Genomic DNA, 17,189 nt, shown 5'->3' with positions numbered 1-17,189 from the left:
TCATAGCGTACTTGTTTATGGTGAAGAGAATTGGGTGTCATGTCCACCTTTGTATAAGGATGTTAAAGATTGCAGTTTTGCCATAAACAAGACAAGGAGTATCTAACTTTTTAACCACTTGCTTTCCTAAGGATTTACCCCCCCCCCTCTTCCTGAGCAGGCCATTTGCATTAGGGTGCTGCGTTACTTTAACTGACAATTGCGTGGTCATGCAACGCTGCACCCAAATGAAGTTTAAGTCCTTTTTTTCCCCATGAATATAGCTTTCTGTTGGTGGTATTTGATCGCTATAAAAAAAAGATCAACAATTTTGAGAAAAAAAACAGTATTTTTGACTTTTTCTATTAAACATGTCCAGTAAAAAAATGTAAACAATCAAATTTCGTCATAAATTTAGGCCAAAATATATTCTGCTCCATGTCTTTGCTACAAAACAACCCCAATACGTGTAAATTAAATGATTTACATGAAAGTTTTAGTGTTTAAAAATGGTGGTATACATACTGGAATTTTTTAATTTTTAACATGTTTTTACTAGTAACAGCGGCGATCAGCGACTTATAGTGGGACTGCGGGGGGCATTCTGACACTGGGGGGGAACTGACTTGGTGTCACTGACATCCCCAGTGACACAAATACAGTGATCAGTGCTAGAAAAAAAAAAAAGAAGCACTGACACTGTACTTATGGCACTGGGCAGTAAGGGGTTAATACGAGTGGCGATCAAAGTTTAACTGTGTGCTGTGTACTGTTTTACTAGGGGCTGTGTGTCTGTGCTTCACTGTAATCACACTGCTTTGGATGGCTGTGCTGTGCACAGCCATCCAAAGCAGTGTGCATGAACTGACAGCGAGGAGAACTGTATTGTTTACATACAGTTCCCCTCCCCGTTGGAGATGCTCGGCGATCACCGGGCGCCAGTAAGTAATCACCGGCGGGGACCCAGTGATTGACAGCCACGGGCACAAATGGCGCACGCCTCCTACCTGGAAATGCAAAATCATATATACTCTATATCTATATCTGCTATAGGGCCATCATGAAGAGATTAATTTAAATTTATGCATACAGCTGTCTAGACACATTGTTTGTAACACATAAGATCAAACATGCTCATAAAACCAACCAATCAGATTGCTCGACACTTTGGTCAATGGGAAAAGGTGCATATTAGGGAAGGTTCTTTTGGTTAAGTGGGAGAGGAGAAAGTGTGACAGGAGAAAGTAGGTCCTCTGAAGGTGTCTGATGACTATGATGAATATACTAAGTACCCTGTCATCTGCCTTGTCTGTACCTCTGTTTTATGGATTGTTTCTGAGCAGATTTAATGCATCTCTCTGGAAAAGAACTGTTGGACTAGTTGTTGCAGGAAAATAAATTTATAAATACACTCGTCATCCCTCCACATAATATATGACAACAGTATCCTGTTCTCTCTTTATTGCTTCCTTTGTGTTTAATCCTTGATGTTCCTGCCAGTCCCTCTGCTTTCCTTTTGAAACTGACTACACTGGGCATAAGAGCACAGCATGGTCAGTTTGCTGGCTGTGCTGATAACCTAATATGCTCTCCTCCAATGATCAGACTTCTGATCACATTCCCTCCCTGCACAGCTATTTACTTGGCAGTTCAGTGTATAGCTGTTTCTCCTCCCCCAGCTCTTTGTTCTCAGCTGTATAAGGAGCTTAGAGGGTATGTGATCACTTATAAAATAGGGGGAAAAAGGTATTTATAATGTTCTGCCTTTCATTTCTATTTTAAACTGTATGGGTTGTTTTATAAGGTGAGGGTTTACATATTGTATACTTTAACACTTTTAAGTTTTCCTGTTGTAATATTTTCCCCTAGGTTAATAAAAGTATATGTTGCAGCCTGTACCCCTTCGAGAGATTTACCATCACTTCCTGTCCTTTGGCACTCCCACCCCATCACTCCATCCTTGCACTAGCATAGGAAGAAATGTCAGAGGAGACGCAGACTGCAGTATAGACCTAAAAGATATTGTAACCCTTCCCATCTATCCAAAACAGAAAGAAGGTTTTGGCTGGAGCTGGCTTTTCTCTACTGTTTTATTTTGTATTAACCTTAACACTGCAGAGAAAGCAGCCTTTGTAAAAAGCTAGCCCGTGGGCAGCAGTGGTTCCCACGCATTCTGAGAGAATGATATTGGGGGCGGCAGAAACATGCACAACCTTTAGTGAATCACAGCTCCATCTCCACACAATAAGGACGATGTTAATAAGGGCCACCAAGTGAGAAAGAGCTGTAACATGTACTGTCATATTATCTAATTGTTGAGGGGGTACTACTATGAGACAAAATACAGTAGATGCCTTTGAATCCACTGCATTTGCAGAGCATGAAGGAGCGCACTGAAAATTATAAATAGAAACGGCAAAAAAAAACACAGCATCAGGAGGTTTTTCATGGCTTAACTCTAAAAATGCATGCTTTTTATTCAACAAAGCTGATGTGTTTTGATTCAGTTTTAATTAATGTACAGGTATATATCTAGAAGTGTTTTTTTGGGGGGGGCTAAAAATAAGTATTTTTGAGCTGCTTTCCATAGCACTCTAAAATGTGTCATATGCCCACAGTCTGGCTAGTTTTGATAGCCAAAGTCAACATTTAGGTATGCACACTAAGGCCGGCCATACATGGGTCGAAATTCGACCGATTTTTCGTCCGAAGATCTAACCTAAGAATAATTGATTGATTTTCGCTCTGTTAGTGGATCAATGGCACCAGCCAATTTTCGTGGTTTCTCCCATTTTCAGTGATTAGGCATTTTGGAAAATTCGTGAAAAACAACCGATTTTCGACTGATTGATGGTCAAATCGTACGATTGTTTTTCCGAAAATATTATGCGCATGAGCCATGACCTGGAAGGAACAGAAATTTTGCCCTTTATATGGGGTTAACTTTATGACTTGGTCGGCCGATTTTCAAAATCATTGATGGCACCAGTGGATTACTGAGCGAACGTTTTTGATTTTTGGACGAAAAATCGTTCGGAATTCGAACCATGTATGGCCTGCATTACTATCCTGATCAATCCTCTGAACTGCAGGAAATGCAGTCATATATGCAAACATTGATAGACATGGTCATTGACTGCTTCTTCAGTTGTTAACTTTTGTAATCATAGACCCACCAATGCACAGTAGCCTAGTGCATAGAGATCTCTAAATCTGCCGGGGTTTTACCTATAGTTATGGGATAAATGTGACCTGGAGATGGAAATGCATTATTTTGGGGGACACAGAAGTCTGTGTCCAGGGCTGATCACTTGCAGGTGATCGCTGCATAATTACTTGCAAGCAGCTGCAAATACCTGCAGGTGTTGGCAGCCTCCCATTGATTAATGTTGTTGCCTCCTGCAGCTAATCATCGTGACCCTTTGCAGTTCTTGCACGTGTACACTGTTGGGCCAAAACACAAGTGTGAATATAGCCTTATTCAGTGGTCTTTCCACTGTCAGTAAAAGTGAACAAGGTTCACTCATGGAAGCAGGCTGCGTACCTAATGCAATGGCTTTTTTTAGTGTGTGCAGTAACTGAGGCAACAATGTTCTAGAATACATTGTGGAACGCACCTATGATGAAGTCTTACTCCTACTTTCCACACCCTCTAATATGTTCCCTCTACCCATCCTTCTCACTCTAGTGTCCTCTGTCCTCAAATTCAAAATACTTTACCATTCTTCTTCACCCCACAGCTTACATACACTGTGTACACAATTATTAAGTAAGCGAGTTTTTTGACAAAAGTCAAAAATTTTAAAAAGTATTTCAGAGGGATGCAGCACTCTTGAAATTGCTAAGATATTGGGGCGTGATCACAGAACCATCAAACATGTTGTTGCAAATAGTCAACAGGGACGTGAGAAACGTGTTGAGAAAAAAAAGATGCAAATTAACGGCCAAAGATATGAGAAGAATCAAACGTGAAGCCACCAGGAACCCATCATCTTCCAGTGCTGTCTTATTCCAGAACTGAAACCTATCTGGAGTGCCCAGAAGTACAAGGTGTTCAGTGATCAGAGACATGGTCAAGGTAAGGCAGGCTGAAACCCAACCACCAATGAATAAGACACATAAGTTGAAACAGCAAGACTAGGCCGAGAAATAAATGTAAACAGATTTTTCAAAGGTTTTATGCACTGATGAGATGTGAGTGACTCTGGATGAGCCAGATGGATAGGCCTGTGGCTGGATCAGTGATGGGCACAGAGCTCCACTTAAGACACCTGAAAGATGGAGGTGGGTTTCTGCGTTGGGCTGGTATTATAATACACAGACCCATCCATCTGGTCCATCAAGAGTAACTCTCATCTTATCAGTCCTTAAAACCTTTGAAAAATCTGTCTTCTGATATTTCTTGGCCCAGTCTTGACTTTTCAACTTATGTGTCTTGTTCAGTGGTGGTCTGGTTTCATCCTTCCTTACCTTGGCCATGTTTCTGAGCACTGAAAACCTTGTACTTCTGGGCACTCTGGGTAGGTTGTAGTTCTGAAATATGACAGCACTGGAGGATAATGGGTTCCTGATAGCTTCAAGTTTGATTTTTCTCAAATGTTTGGCAGCTAATTTGCATTTTTTTTCCTCAACACATTTCTTGCAACCCTGTTGACTATTTGCAACAAAATGTTTGATGGTTCTGTGATCACGTCCCAATATCTTAGCAATTTAAAGAGTTTTGGATCCCTCTGAAAGACTTTTTACAATTTTTGACTTTTCAATGTCATTTAAATCCCTTTTTTGGCCCATTTTGCCTGAGGAAAAGAAGCTGCCTAGTACTTATGCACACCTTGATATAAGGTGTTGATCTCCTTAGGCCACACCCTCCCTCATTACACCAATACACATCACCTTATAAGCTTAAATCCAATATGCATTCAAGTTTATACAGCTTGGAGTTGGACAATATGCCTAAAAAATGATGATTTGGTCAAAATACTTGCTTAATAATTGTGCACACAGTGTATGTGTCAGAGCTTGGAATCGAACCTGGGCCTTCTGCGGTGAGAGACAGTGTTTCTTCTCACTGAGCCACCTGGAATGCTGGACAGCTTGCTTGACAATTCTTTGGATGATCCTGCCTTTGCCCTGTTTTGTCTTGAACCTTGAACTCCTTGCTCCTCCCATGAACTTCCTATAAAAGCCATGTCTCTGCACTTCCTGGTTGCCAGATTATTGTGCCTTACCAGCCAATAGCCTGCTTACTGTTCCTGCTGCTGTCTTCATCTACGTTACCGACCTTTGGCTTGCTACTGACTACGATCTACGATTCTGCCTCATCCTATCTACTACCATTGGTGACCGACCCTTGGCTTGTGACTGACTCCGCTTCTGTTTGATCCCTGAACTGTTGATCCGCTTTTGGTTTCCAGCCTACTCATCCCCTGGTGGGGTGATCCTGAGATGTGCGACCTGGCATTCACACACAGCCAAATCCATCTCCACCATTAGGAGCTCTGGGGAAGACCGGTGGATGCTTAGACCCCGCACCTCAGGTGAGCCTGCGTCATTCCCAGGGTGGGCCGCTGGTGTACCAATCCTGCTGGTTTCAGGTAAGCCTTACAACTGCTGTAGCAACTGGTCTCTGAACCTGACCTTATATCGTGACAGTATGGTATATCACCCTCACTCCTACCCTCTCCATATTACTGCACTCATCACCTCCTGCAAATATTAAACCCACATGATGACCTAAACATCAAGACAGTGATGTATTTGCGTGAAATATACAATATGCTCCCATCTTACTTTCGTCACACCTCTTCTCCTAATCTTCCCTAATCCTGGCCCTCCATTATCTACCTGCAATCTCCACATCCAGCACCCTCCCTCCTCTGGAAACAGCTGCTATCCACCCACTATCATTCTTGGTGACTTCAACATCCTCATTAATGTTAACATCCCAGCTACATCTCTACTTAACTTCATCTTTGACCTAACAAAATGGACACATTCTCTGCTCCTCCCAAGACTTCCTGCTCTCTAGCTCCCTTGTCTCTTTTTTCCCAGAAACAAAGAAGTTTCTACCTTGGGACCACTCTGGGTTTACATAGAGTAAAGCATATGCAGTTCCTCAGTTCCTACATTTAACATCCACAAATTTTGTTCCTTGAAGAGATGTTGGGAAAGGTAGAGATATTCAAGTTATATAATGAACAAGTCAACACTATCTAGCTTGTCGCAGGATAACCTCTTTATTCCAGTAGTAATTTGATTAGGAATGGTCTGGGTGGCTTTCCCAGTAGGGTGACTTGGTACACTGTGGGCCCTGAAACTGCACTGAGAAACATTTCTCCTTCCCTAACAATGTACTCTAAGAGTCCCCAGAGAGGCTCTCAGGGTGATCAAGAAGCACATGGAGAGCTATTGGTGTGCTTGCCAGAAGACTCCTTTGCAGGAGAGCAGGCAGAGTGTCCAAGTTTGGCCACAACCTTCTTACTCCTATTAGCATTAGAGCAGGTACCATCTTTGACTATGCAATCTGACCCCAGAAACACTACTTGCATAGCCAGGTTGAAAAAAAAGACACCAGTGCATCCAGTTCAAGAAATAATAAAAAAAACAAACAAAAAAAAAACACACACACACACACACAAATAGAAAACCTCCATGTATATGATCCTATACCCACAGTTGAACCAGAAGAAGGCAAAAAATTAAAACAAATAAAGCATAGTCCAATTTGCTCCAGTGGGGGAAAATAAATTCCTTCCTGATCCCCCATGAAACAATCAGATATTCTTTAGATCAACTACCCCTGTTGTTATTACCTCTAAATATTAATATCCAGTTATATTTTGTGCATTTAGGAATGCATCCAGGCCTTTTTTTAAAACAATATACTGAGCTGGCCAAAACCAGTTCTTGAGGGAGTCCATTCCAGATTTTCACAGCTGTTACTACGAAGAAGCCTTTCCATATGTGAAGGTTAAATCTCCTTTCTTCCAGACGTAAAGAGTGCCCCCGTGTTCTCTGTAATGATCTGAAAGTGAATAACTTTACACCAAGTAGATATCCCACTTTAATCCCCTCTTATCAAGAGAAAATAAATTCAGTTCAGTTATCTATTTTTTTTTTTTTTTAAAACTGACTTTTTACACTAAAAGGTTCTCCTTTTATTTATTACGGTCCTTCCCACACACATCTTGTTAGAAAGCAAATTAATTTCAGATTACATTGGTGCAGCAGTAAAGATCTTCTAGTTTGCCACAATCATGTTAAACACATCCAAAAAGACCTTATGGCTGAATGCAGAGCCAAGGAATACTTTATCCAAACTAGGACTTGGGATTTAGGAGGTGTTATTATCTACAAGAGAACGTCGCCATTTATCAAGATGAGCCAATCAAAATAGGCAGTGGGGATGTACCTAGTTTGATTTCTCCAGATAAAAAGAGGAGACATTAAGGTATTTTGGACAAAAAGAAAACCAGAAATCAGACCAGGAAAGCCATATATTTTAGTGTGGTGAAAGTGTAGATCAGAAATTCCTCTATTTGCCAATCTGGAGCAGTCTTCACTGGTGTATCCTTCCTTCCAACCTCAGACATGGCGGACTGTTTTGTGCTAGCTCTTAGAAAACTCATTTCAGATTCCAGTCTCCATAGTTCAACAACGCATTCCTTGGATCATCAACCTCAAGGCAGCTAGGAGGAGCATGTCCCAATGTCACCAAACATAAAAGCCCTTCAGTCTCTCTATAGAAGTAAAAATCTCACTAGTAGCATCTTAGGTCCATCATGTTTTAAGTTTCCTACAAAGAGTAGTTGACCATGGTTTCTTTAAAAGACTTGGATCTCAGCCCCATCCATTTCTCTATTATTCAATGAGAGCAACAGCTGTTGATAAAAGATCAAACAGAAACAAATGGGGTCATGTAGCCATCTATAGGAATAGGATGCTAGGTGCACCATGAATCAATGCACAGAACAGCTCCCTTTGGGGCTTAATCCTACAACTGCCAGAGATTTAGTTTTTTTACTAGCATCCAAGAAGTAGCACCTGTTTTGCACAGTTCCAAGCCCTCCATGTTCATAAGTGTAAAGACCTTGGCTAAGTAGGACCACTGACAGCACTGAGAAACCATCTTCAGAAAAGTGGAGAAAGGCTGTCTTTTGCTAGTTGCGGAGTCGGTCACAATTTGAATACCTAGGTTCGCAAAGTAGTTTCTTCAGTCGACAAAAGAGAATACTAGTCCATTCCCCTGGAGTATTTGTTTGCTTCCAATCTCCAGCTGATCCCCCTTCCATTGAGGAACTCTTGACACTGGGGCTAATTATTCTAACCCCAACTTTGGAGAGATTCAGATGGTTCTATTTGAGTCGATTTACTGTTGCCAAAAAAGGAAAGGTCTAAGCCAGCAATGGGCAAACTACGGCCCGGCGGACCTTTTAATCCGGCCCGCGGAGCTAGGCTCCCGCTAGGCTCCTCTCACAGTCCGCCCTGAAGACTGGTGTAGCATGAAAATCTTTCTCCTATGAGGATCTGTCCCCCTTGACGTATCTGCGCATGTGCCGGAGATCGCCGATCGGCTGCTAATGCCGGAAACTGGCACATGCGCAGATACGTCGAGGGAGACGGATCCTCATAGGAGACAGATTTTCATGCTACACCGGAATGGCGCGAGAACACAGCGAGAGGAACGCGCGGAGCAAAGGTAAGTGAATTGACACAGGGGGGACTTGCTATAGGGGGGATGACTTAATATAGGGGGGATGACTTAATATAGGGGGGATGACTTAATATAGGGGGGATGAATTAATATAGGGGGGTTGAATTACTATGGGGGATGAATTACTATGGGGGATGAATTACTATATGGGGGATTAATTACTATGGGGGATTAATTACTATGCTTACTATGGGGGAATATTACTATACTTGCTATGGATGACACATACACATCATTCATCTACTCTTGGTTCGGCCCCCGGGTCCAATATATGAACCCATTGCGGCCCTCAAGTCAAAAAGTTTGCCCACCCCTGGTCTAACCCATCCTGGACTTGGTTGTCAATGTACTCCTGAGCATCAGCAAGTTCAGGATGGAATCTGTCAGTAAAGAGAAAACATTTTCACTTTTTTTTTAAATAACTCAATTGAGACAACCAAATGAAATTGGAAAAAGCCTATTTATTTTGCACTTGCAGGAATGCAATGCAGGTAACAGTACATAACACAGTAATATATATAAATTATTCCGACAACATTATGCGGGGATCTTATATACATAATTGCACATCAACCCAACCTTTCCTGAAACTGAACAGAGCTGAGGTAAATTCTAGAAATCTGTACATTTTCTGAGAATCAAAGACACGTCCTTACATCACGATTTCCTGGCATCAATAGCTATACATGATGAATATCTACAAATCCTGACCTGCTCAAATCACCTGTGTTTGTGGAGATTCACTGTAGGAAACACCATTATCAATTTGTAAAGCAGCTCTTTGGCCTGTCCACAGACCTGAGAATGTTCACAAAGACCCATGATGCTAGCTCCTCTTTGACTTAAAGCAGAGTTCCACCTGAAAAAAAAATAAATAACAGCAGCTACAAAAACTGTAGCTGCTGACTTTTAAAATACAGCCACTTACCTGTCCATCGGTTTAGCGGAGTCCTCACCATGGCTGGTTTCACCAGCCGTCTTCTCTCCCTGACGCTGGCATCTTCAGTGTGGGCACCCGGCTGTGACAGCTTGCAGCTTCACAGCCAGTTGCCCACTGCGCATGTGCGAGAACCGCTGAGCTTTGTGAATGGCCCCGTAGTCTTCTGAGACCTGTCACGTGTCCCAGAAAACTACAGGGAGGGGGGGGGGGAGGTCAATTTCCACTTCCAATCGCCTAGGCCAGTGGTCGGCAAGCCGCGGCTCGCGAGCCACATGCGGCTCTTTACAAACTTCAATGCGGTTCTTCTGTGTGCCGGGTGCCCGCTCCCCTCCCTCCTCTCGGGCGGCCGCCCCAAAAGTCAGGACTCTGCAGCTGTCAGGATGTAGGCGGGGCAGCCAGGATGTAGGCGGGGCAGCGTGACGAACTCCTCTCCTCTCACAGTCCGCCCTGAAGACCAGAACGGCGCGGGAACACGGCGAGAGGAACGCGCAGCAAAGGTAAGTGAATTGACACAGGGGGGACTTACTATATGGGGGATGAATTACTATGGGGGATGAATTACTATGGGGGATGAATTACTATGGGGGATGAATTACTATGGGGGATGAATTACTATGGGGGATGAATTACTATGGGGGATGAATTACTATGGGGGATGAATTACTATGGGGGATGAATTACTATATGGGGGATGAATTGCTATGGGGGATGAATTGCTATGGGGGATGAATTGCTATGGGGGATGAATTGCTATGGGGGATGAATTGCTATGGGGGATGAATTGCTATGGGGGATGAATTACTATGGGGGATGAATTACTATGGGGGATGAATTACTATGGGGGATGAATTACTATATGGGGGATGAATTGCTATGGGGGATGAATTGCTATGGGGGATGAATTGCTATGGGGGATGAATTGCTATGGGGGATGAATTACTATATGGGGGATGAATTACTATATGGGGGATGAATTACTATGGGGGATGAATTACTATATGGGAGATGTATTTTCAGTTTTAAAAATGTGGCTCTCAAAATAAATTTCAATCGTGGTTTTGGCGAGATTTGGCTCAGTTGAAAAAAAAGGTTGCCCACCACTGGCCTAGGCGATTGCAGTGGAAGTGGGAGCAGGTACCTGTCTAATTTGGGTACACAAAAGCTTAAAGGGGAACTTCCCCTTTTGGGTGGAGCTCTGCTTTAAGGTGGTTCCAACACCTGCATTCCTGGCATTAAGGCAATAAATGTTTAGGTAACAGTATGCCTCCTCGCCACCTTTACACTTACCCGAGTCCTCGTTCAATCCAATGCTGTACCTGTCTGCAGCGGCTTTCTCCTCTTACTTCCTGGTCTTACAGGCTTTCTCACTACTGACAGTCAGATCAAGGGACGAGGGAGCAGGGGGTGTGGCCAAGCTGTGCTGCCTGTGTCTATGGAAGCAGGCAGTGCGGCTGGGGAGTGAGCTCACAAGTGTACCCCATTAGCAAAAATAACAGTCCTTGTTATTCCATTTGTAATAAAAAAAATAGATTTTAAAAAGCAAGTTTATTTACTGAATAATGTACTTTTACTTCAAGCATAATACTTTTATATACACTGCATTTCACCCAGCGTAACAAAATGGCTTTCAATTTGTTAAACTACTCCACACTGAATTTTTTCTAAATTTCCATTTTTCCCCAGAAAAAAACGGGAATCTTTTTTCCAATAGCTTCAAAATTGATAGAAATTTTACATCCCTATGACTGAAAATTACTCATTTTATATCATTTTTTTAGACAGATTTCTTTTGGTGGCATTTAATAATCTTTGGGTTTTTTTAAATTTCTTACTATATAAAGAAAAATATGCAAACATTTTTGAAAAATAAATGTTTCCCTTATTTTCAGTTACAAAAAAAAAATCACCCCTTTTTGGAAGCCCAACACCCCAAGATGATTCATTTTTGCCACAATTTCTTGGAAATGAAGAAAGGAGGTTGACCACTGAGCTTTGTGCACTAAACACAATATACATACAGGTCACATACAGTGCTAGGATAAAGGGATTAATGCTCAGATGTGCAGGATAAGGGAGTAGAAGGGTTAATATCCAGATTGTTACACAACATGGACAGTCCTCTGGTCCCTAGTGTATTGTAACTGTACTGTCTTCCTGCATTTTGTAAAGTTATGTGCATAATGTTGCAGCTATGCAGTATAAATCCTGTATAATAAAAGTAATATGTGTAGGAGAGGAGCATAAGAGATCCCTGTGTCAGTGAAATGATAATAAAATAGCTGCAGATCCATTCATTCTTTCCTCATTCACAAGTACTAAGATCTCTCTCCTTTCTTCAGTTGTAGGAAGCAAGGGAGGGATCAACACTGTAAACAATGGCATATGATTGCTGTGATGACAATCACAGTAATCACATGGTACCCCACCTCTCAGATCAGCATGTATACTATCTCTGTATGCCAAGCCATCTAATGATTACGGAGTGGAAAGGCTGCCTGACAGTTATTTAGCTAGTGTTGTTTATAAATAGCACCAGGTAAATAACAGGCTGCCAATCTGCTGTTTAGCCTGGTGAATAAGAGGTTATCTAAAAGAATCTTGGTTAAAAAGTGTTTCCCCTTGTGTCAAAACACCATTTTGCTTGATCCAAGTCCCTGATGTAAGCACAGATGCTTTCTTTTCCACTCAGATGTACCACCTTCAAGGAAAGAATATGTCCCTCAGGAACAGATCTCTTGGCTTAGTTCCCAGAACAAGCAGCTACATGTTAATCGCCGCCAGGTCACAAAGGCTACCGCCATGGTATTTTCTATCAAGATCTTCATCTCTTTGAGACACAAAATCTAAAAACATATGGAGGACTTTCCAGATTTTTCCCAATTCCCTGAAGATGGATCACCTCATTGTCGGCTTCTGAGACCAGGTTAAAAAAATGCATACGGTCTCACTGTGTGTTTCCAGGTTGTCTAACATCCAGTGATCTCTCTTCTCCAACTCTGTTCAGAACACCCACTAGACAAGAGACCTCTGGAATGGAGGACAAAGAGAGAAGAGTGTACCAAGGAATTGTGAGGTACTGTTCCAGAGGCTATAAAATCAGACTCTGAAGCGGTCTGCTCTGGGCCTGAGACCAGGCTACATCATCGGTTAAAATTCCAACCATGACACTACCTGCATGGTGTTCTCCCTGTACCGGCGTGGGTTCTCTCTGGGTACTCTGGTTTCCTCCCACACTTCAAAGACATGCTTGTAGGTTAATTGGATCCTATCTAAATTGGCCCTAATATGTGTATTGTATGTATGAATACGAGTTAGGGACCTTAGACTGCTTGCTCCTTGAGGGCAGGGACCGATGTGAATGTACAATATATATATGTAAAGTGCTGCGTAAAATGACAGTGTTATATAAGTACCTGTAATAAATAAATAAAATAAATCATGAACACAAGCTGTTGTCATGGAAATTTTGTATTGTTGGTCGAACTTTAAATGTGTCATATATGAGTGTTATTCATATGTCTCTCGTGTGGCTTAATTAAAGCTCTGAAGGCTCCAATTGGGCCATGCGCATGTACAATGTATGTATTACAGTACTCAGCTTGGTAATGGATGAGATGGCAGATCTGCGCTTATAGACCGGCGTGTATACCACCATGGCATTCGATGCGAATGTCGCTGGCAGTAGACCGTGGGCCTGTATCCACATATCAGCAGCATAGTACCACATGGGCTTCATAACGCAAGGCGCCAAGCGGTGTGAACTCCACGTGTAGGCTTATGCATATCTTACAACGCATTACCAACTTGAAACTGTATCTTGGATGGATGTGTTTTAATAAAGATCGTACCGGGCCCATCCAGGTACAGACTGGTGTTTAGCTTAGGGAATACTTGTACAAAGGATTTGCATGCCAATGGGAGCTAGTAGGACAGGAAATATGACCTCAGATGGCTCATGGGGGGGAAGGGGAGGAAGTCTGCTGACCTCAGAAGGCTCATGGGGGAGGACCAGTGATAGATAATAGGAAAGGCTATGCTCCAATCGGAATGTACATCCTGTGTATAGGCACTCCCCATTGCATTGTTCGGTGGGAGGGGATTGACTTTATTCATGTGGGGGGCATGTGTGTATTTTTAATAAAACCAGGGGCTGAGTCTGAAACCGGCCCTTATGTGAATTCAACCATCATCCTGAGAGTGTCGTTTGATCATTCTAGGGTAACGGAGCTCCATCATCCCCACATTTCAACAGAAGCTAAAAGTAGTTGGATGGGCAGGAATCGTGTAGTTTAGCTACAGTCGTGGTAAGCAAGATTCGCACAGCTTTATGGGGGATTTCTGCGCATCCAACTGCGAGTACTCACGGTAAGGAGAAATTCGTTAAAGCGAATTTCCAAGACAGTTTGGCGAGCCTGGTGGATACTAATGCGTATTCTTGCATAGCTAACCAAGCACGAGGGGGGAATGGGCCATCATGAACTAGCAAAAAGTATGCCGGCACATTTCAGGTCTCTCTGCCATTAAGAGGATCGCTTTTTGCACGTTCGTGTGGCTGATTTCGCTCTCTGTTAGCTAACAAGAATTACCGCTTAGCAAGGACCTAGTTTTTTGTCCTAAACTCTTGATTTGTGGGTGAAAGACAAGGGTTTGTCTCTGCGGAGAGCAGCAGAGGGGTGGGTTTGGTTGGCTGGATTTGGTCAAGTTTAAAAATCTTCCAACCAAAAATTAAACGGGTATATGTTTTAGTGGGTAAAAGTTGTTGCATGTTTAGGTAAGTATTTGCGGGTTGTAGGTACTGTGGTGATTGCTTTACCCCCCCCCCTCCACGTGAGGTCATTATTACAGTGCTGAAAGGTTTAGGTTAATTGTTAACTGCTGTAAGATCTCTGTGTGTATGTAGTCTGTGCAATGTTTTGTGGTACTACTGCTCCCAGCAAGCATGCAGCAGGGGGTCCTTTCTGTTACATGTGCATGTTAGTGTGACATGTTGGTGTTCTATATCTGTTCTGTGATTGTGCCAAATTGTGTTGTATGTGTACTTCATATTGTTGTGCAATTGTCCGGTGTATGTGCTGTCCAAAAGTCTGTTTTATGTAAGAGGTTAGAGGCAATTTTGAGGCTAGAGTCTGCCGTGTGCTCCTCTGTGGGGGGCCATTCTAGTGTTACCATGTGCTTCCCTGTGGGGGGTCATTTTCTTGACTAACCACATGTACTCCTTTTGTTTGGTGGCCATTTTGTTAATGACCATGTGCTTTCCCTGTTCTCTATCTCTATGCAATGTGCATGAAGTTTCCTATATGCATTTGACCCATATTGTGTTTTTAATCCAAATTTTTTACAGTTTCATTTGTTTGCTTTTAGCTTTAAATTTGCGTATTGCCAGCCAATTTAAAGTGTGTTAAGCGAGTTTTTCCCTCACGTGTTCCACATTTAGTGAGCGCAGTGAAGTCTGGGTTTTTGCACATAGATTTCTTGTATAGTGATTATGTTTTTCTTGTGTTTTTTTTTTTTCTTGTTAAAAGTAGTTCCTTATTGTAAAGCGGGTTTGTTTTAAAGCTGCTGCGTTGCGTGTTTCGCGTCCAGCAGACTTTTTGTGTAAACGGTTTTAGGTGGTTGCAGTGAAGATCGCGTGTGTAGCGCAGATCGTTTAGCGGCGCTGATAGGATTGATTTTCGCGTCAGCAACGGGTTATTCTTGGCGCAGTTTTTTGGTTCACCTCTGTGTAATTGTTTTACTGTGACACGTCCCGTGTTTTTCATAAGGATCCACTTTGTCCTTAACAGTTTTTCAGGTTGAAAAAGGGTTTTTCTGTGTGTATTAGGAAAGTTTTTTTTCTTTACACAAATTTCCTAAAGGTCAGTTAGCAGGTTTCTGGCCAACCAGTGACCCCTAAGTAACATCCAAGAACCCCTCTTTTTGTTTTGACTTGTGTTAGCTACTGTGTGCAGGGAGAGAAAAGCCACTTTCATCATTGTGCGGTGTGGCCTGCCAAACACAGTGGGTGATGAGAACCACATAAATTGCGCTGTGCGAGTGGGCTGTCCAGGGAAGTATAACACTTAGCCTGGTTACCACAAACACTTCGGGTGGTCAGGATCACATAAATTGCGCTGTGGGAGTGGGAGGTGTGCTCTCAGTCTGACCGCCACTTGATGCGCTTCAGGTGATCGATAAGTATCACATAAATTACGCTGTGCTGGGAAAGTGGTGGAATCAGGCCTCTCGGTAGGATCCCACCGAGTGCTCCAGGGGGTAAACAGGTACCCGGACGCGGGATATATACCAGTGACTAGTCACGATGGGCAGTAGTCAGTCCATGAAGAGAGAGGGGGAACCAGCCCTCTTCAGGGTAAGGACAGCTGCACAACTGATGAAGGTGAGTTTGGGGGGGGGGGAAGTCTACAGAACCCCTCAAAAGGTGGAATAAATGGTCGAAGGGTACCAGATGGGAAATTCCCCGGGAAGGTACATTTGACGCATGGAGGTGGGAAAAATTCATCTCTGAATTTGGACCACGAATGCAGGCGTCAGAACTAGAGATCGCACAGCTATGGCTTCACAGGTCAATCCGATTAGGGAAGCAGGGCATACATAAACTGGTGTCTGTCCGGAAGAACCAGGTGATGTATACCTGGCCTCCAGAGGGAATAAAACAGGAGGATCCAGTGTCAGAGGTGGAGGAAGCTCTTTCAGGGCTGACTCTACTAAGGCAGGCAGGATCAGGGTCTGCTGGGGTTCCCGAACAACCAACAGTGGCTGAGAGAAGTATAACTGCACCTGTCTCTTCTGTTAGTGACGTCACTCTTGATGTACCTTCTGTGTCTTCTGTATCTATGCCTCTACCTCTACCTCTCCCTTCTTCCTGCTTCACCCCAGCTCCTTCTGTTTCCAACTATGAAGTCTTCTCAACAACCGATTTGCAGACTATCTGTGAATCAAGGGGAATAGACACCCGGTTAAGAAACAGGGCGGATTGCATCAAAGCGCTACGAACCACTGATCAGACCCCTGCCCCCCAGCTATACCCTGATCTGAGGGACCTCAAACCTGAAGGTGCAGTAAGCGAGGTGGTTAATCTAAGCCCACCGATGAAGCTGGGCCAGCCCTTGCACTCTTCCCGGACCGAGGCCTATCCAGTCAGAGTGCAGCAATTTGAAGGTCCTCCCAATGCACAGGGGGAACGGACTTTAGGGGAACGGGTAGTTTGGCATGTCCCCTTCACCCCGGCAGAGATCCGCACTATTCTGGCTGAGCTCCCGGACTATTGAGTCAATCCGAGAGGATTTGCTCGAATGTTTGGACAAAACCCAGTTCAGCTATGGTATGAGCGGGTCAGATTGTGCACAGATCCTACGGGCAAAGGTGGGCATGGAAGTGGCCAGTACAGTGATTGCAGGGTGCTCTATAACCACGCATGAGGAGATGACTTCAGGGGGCAAAGAGTTCAGTACACAGCTAAAGGCAAAGCTTCCAGAAATGTATGGTGCTACCTCTACTACGGACATGATGAAGCTCACCCAGGGTCCTAATGAGGAAAGCGCCTGCTTCTGGTGCCGT

The 17,189-nt window shown here is 43.3% G+C and overlaps 1 long non-coding RNA gene across 3 annotated transcripts in view; it reads left to right on the top strand.

Annotated features, from left to right (window-relative positions):
- Nucleotides 1-13,786, top strand: part of LOC149445976 (uncharacterized) — a 37,713-nt gene extending 23,927 nt beyond the window's left edge. For all 3 annotated transcript variants that reach the window (XR_016306299.1, XR_016306300.1, XR_016306301.1), the window contains one exon: nt 12,322-13,786. This is a non-coding gene — a long non-coding RNA (uncharacterized LOC149445976). The remainder of the gene's footprint in view (nt 1-12,321) is intronic.
- Nucleotides 13,787-17,189: the final 3,403 nt, after the last annotated feature.

Source organism: Staurois parvus, unplaced genomic scaffold (genome assembly GCF_062004578.1).
Source record: "Staurois parvus isolate SC_StPar_1 unplaced genomic scaffold, SC_StPar_1.0 ptg000704l, whole genome shotgun sequence".
In the NCBI taxonomy this organism is placed as follows: domain Eukaryota; kingdom Metazoa; phylum Chordata; class Amphibia; order Anura; family Ranidae; genus Staurois; species Staurois parvus.
The sequence above is the reverse complement of the archived record's forward strand: the minus strand, read 5'-3'. Positions and strand labels throughout refer to the sequence as shown.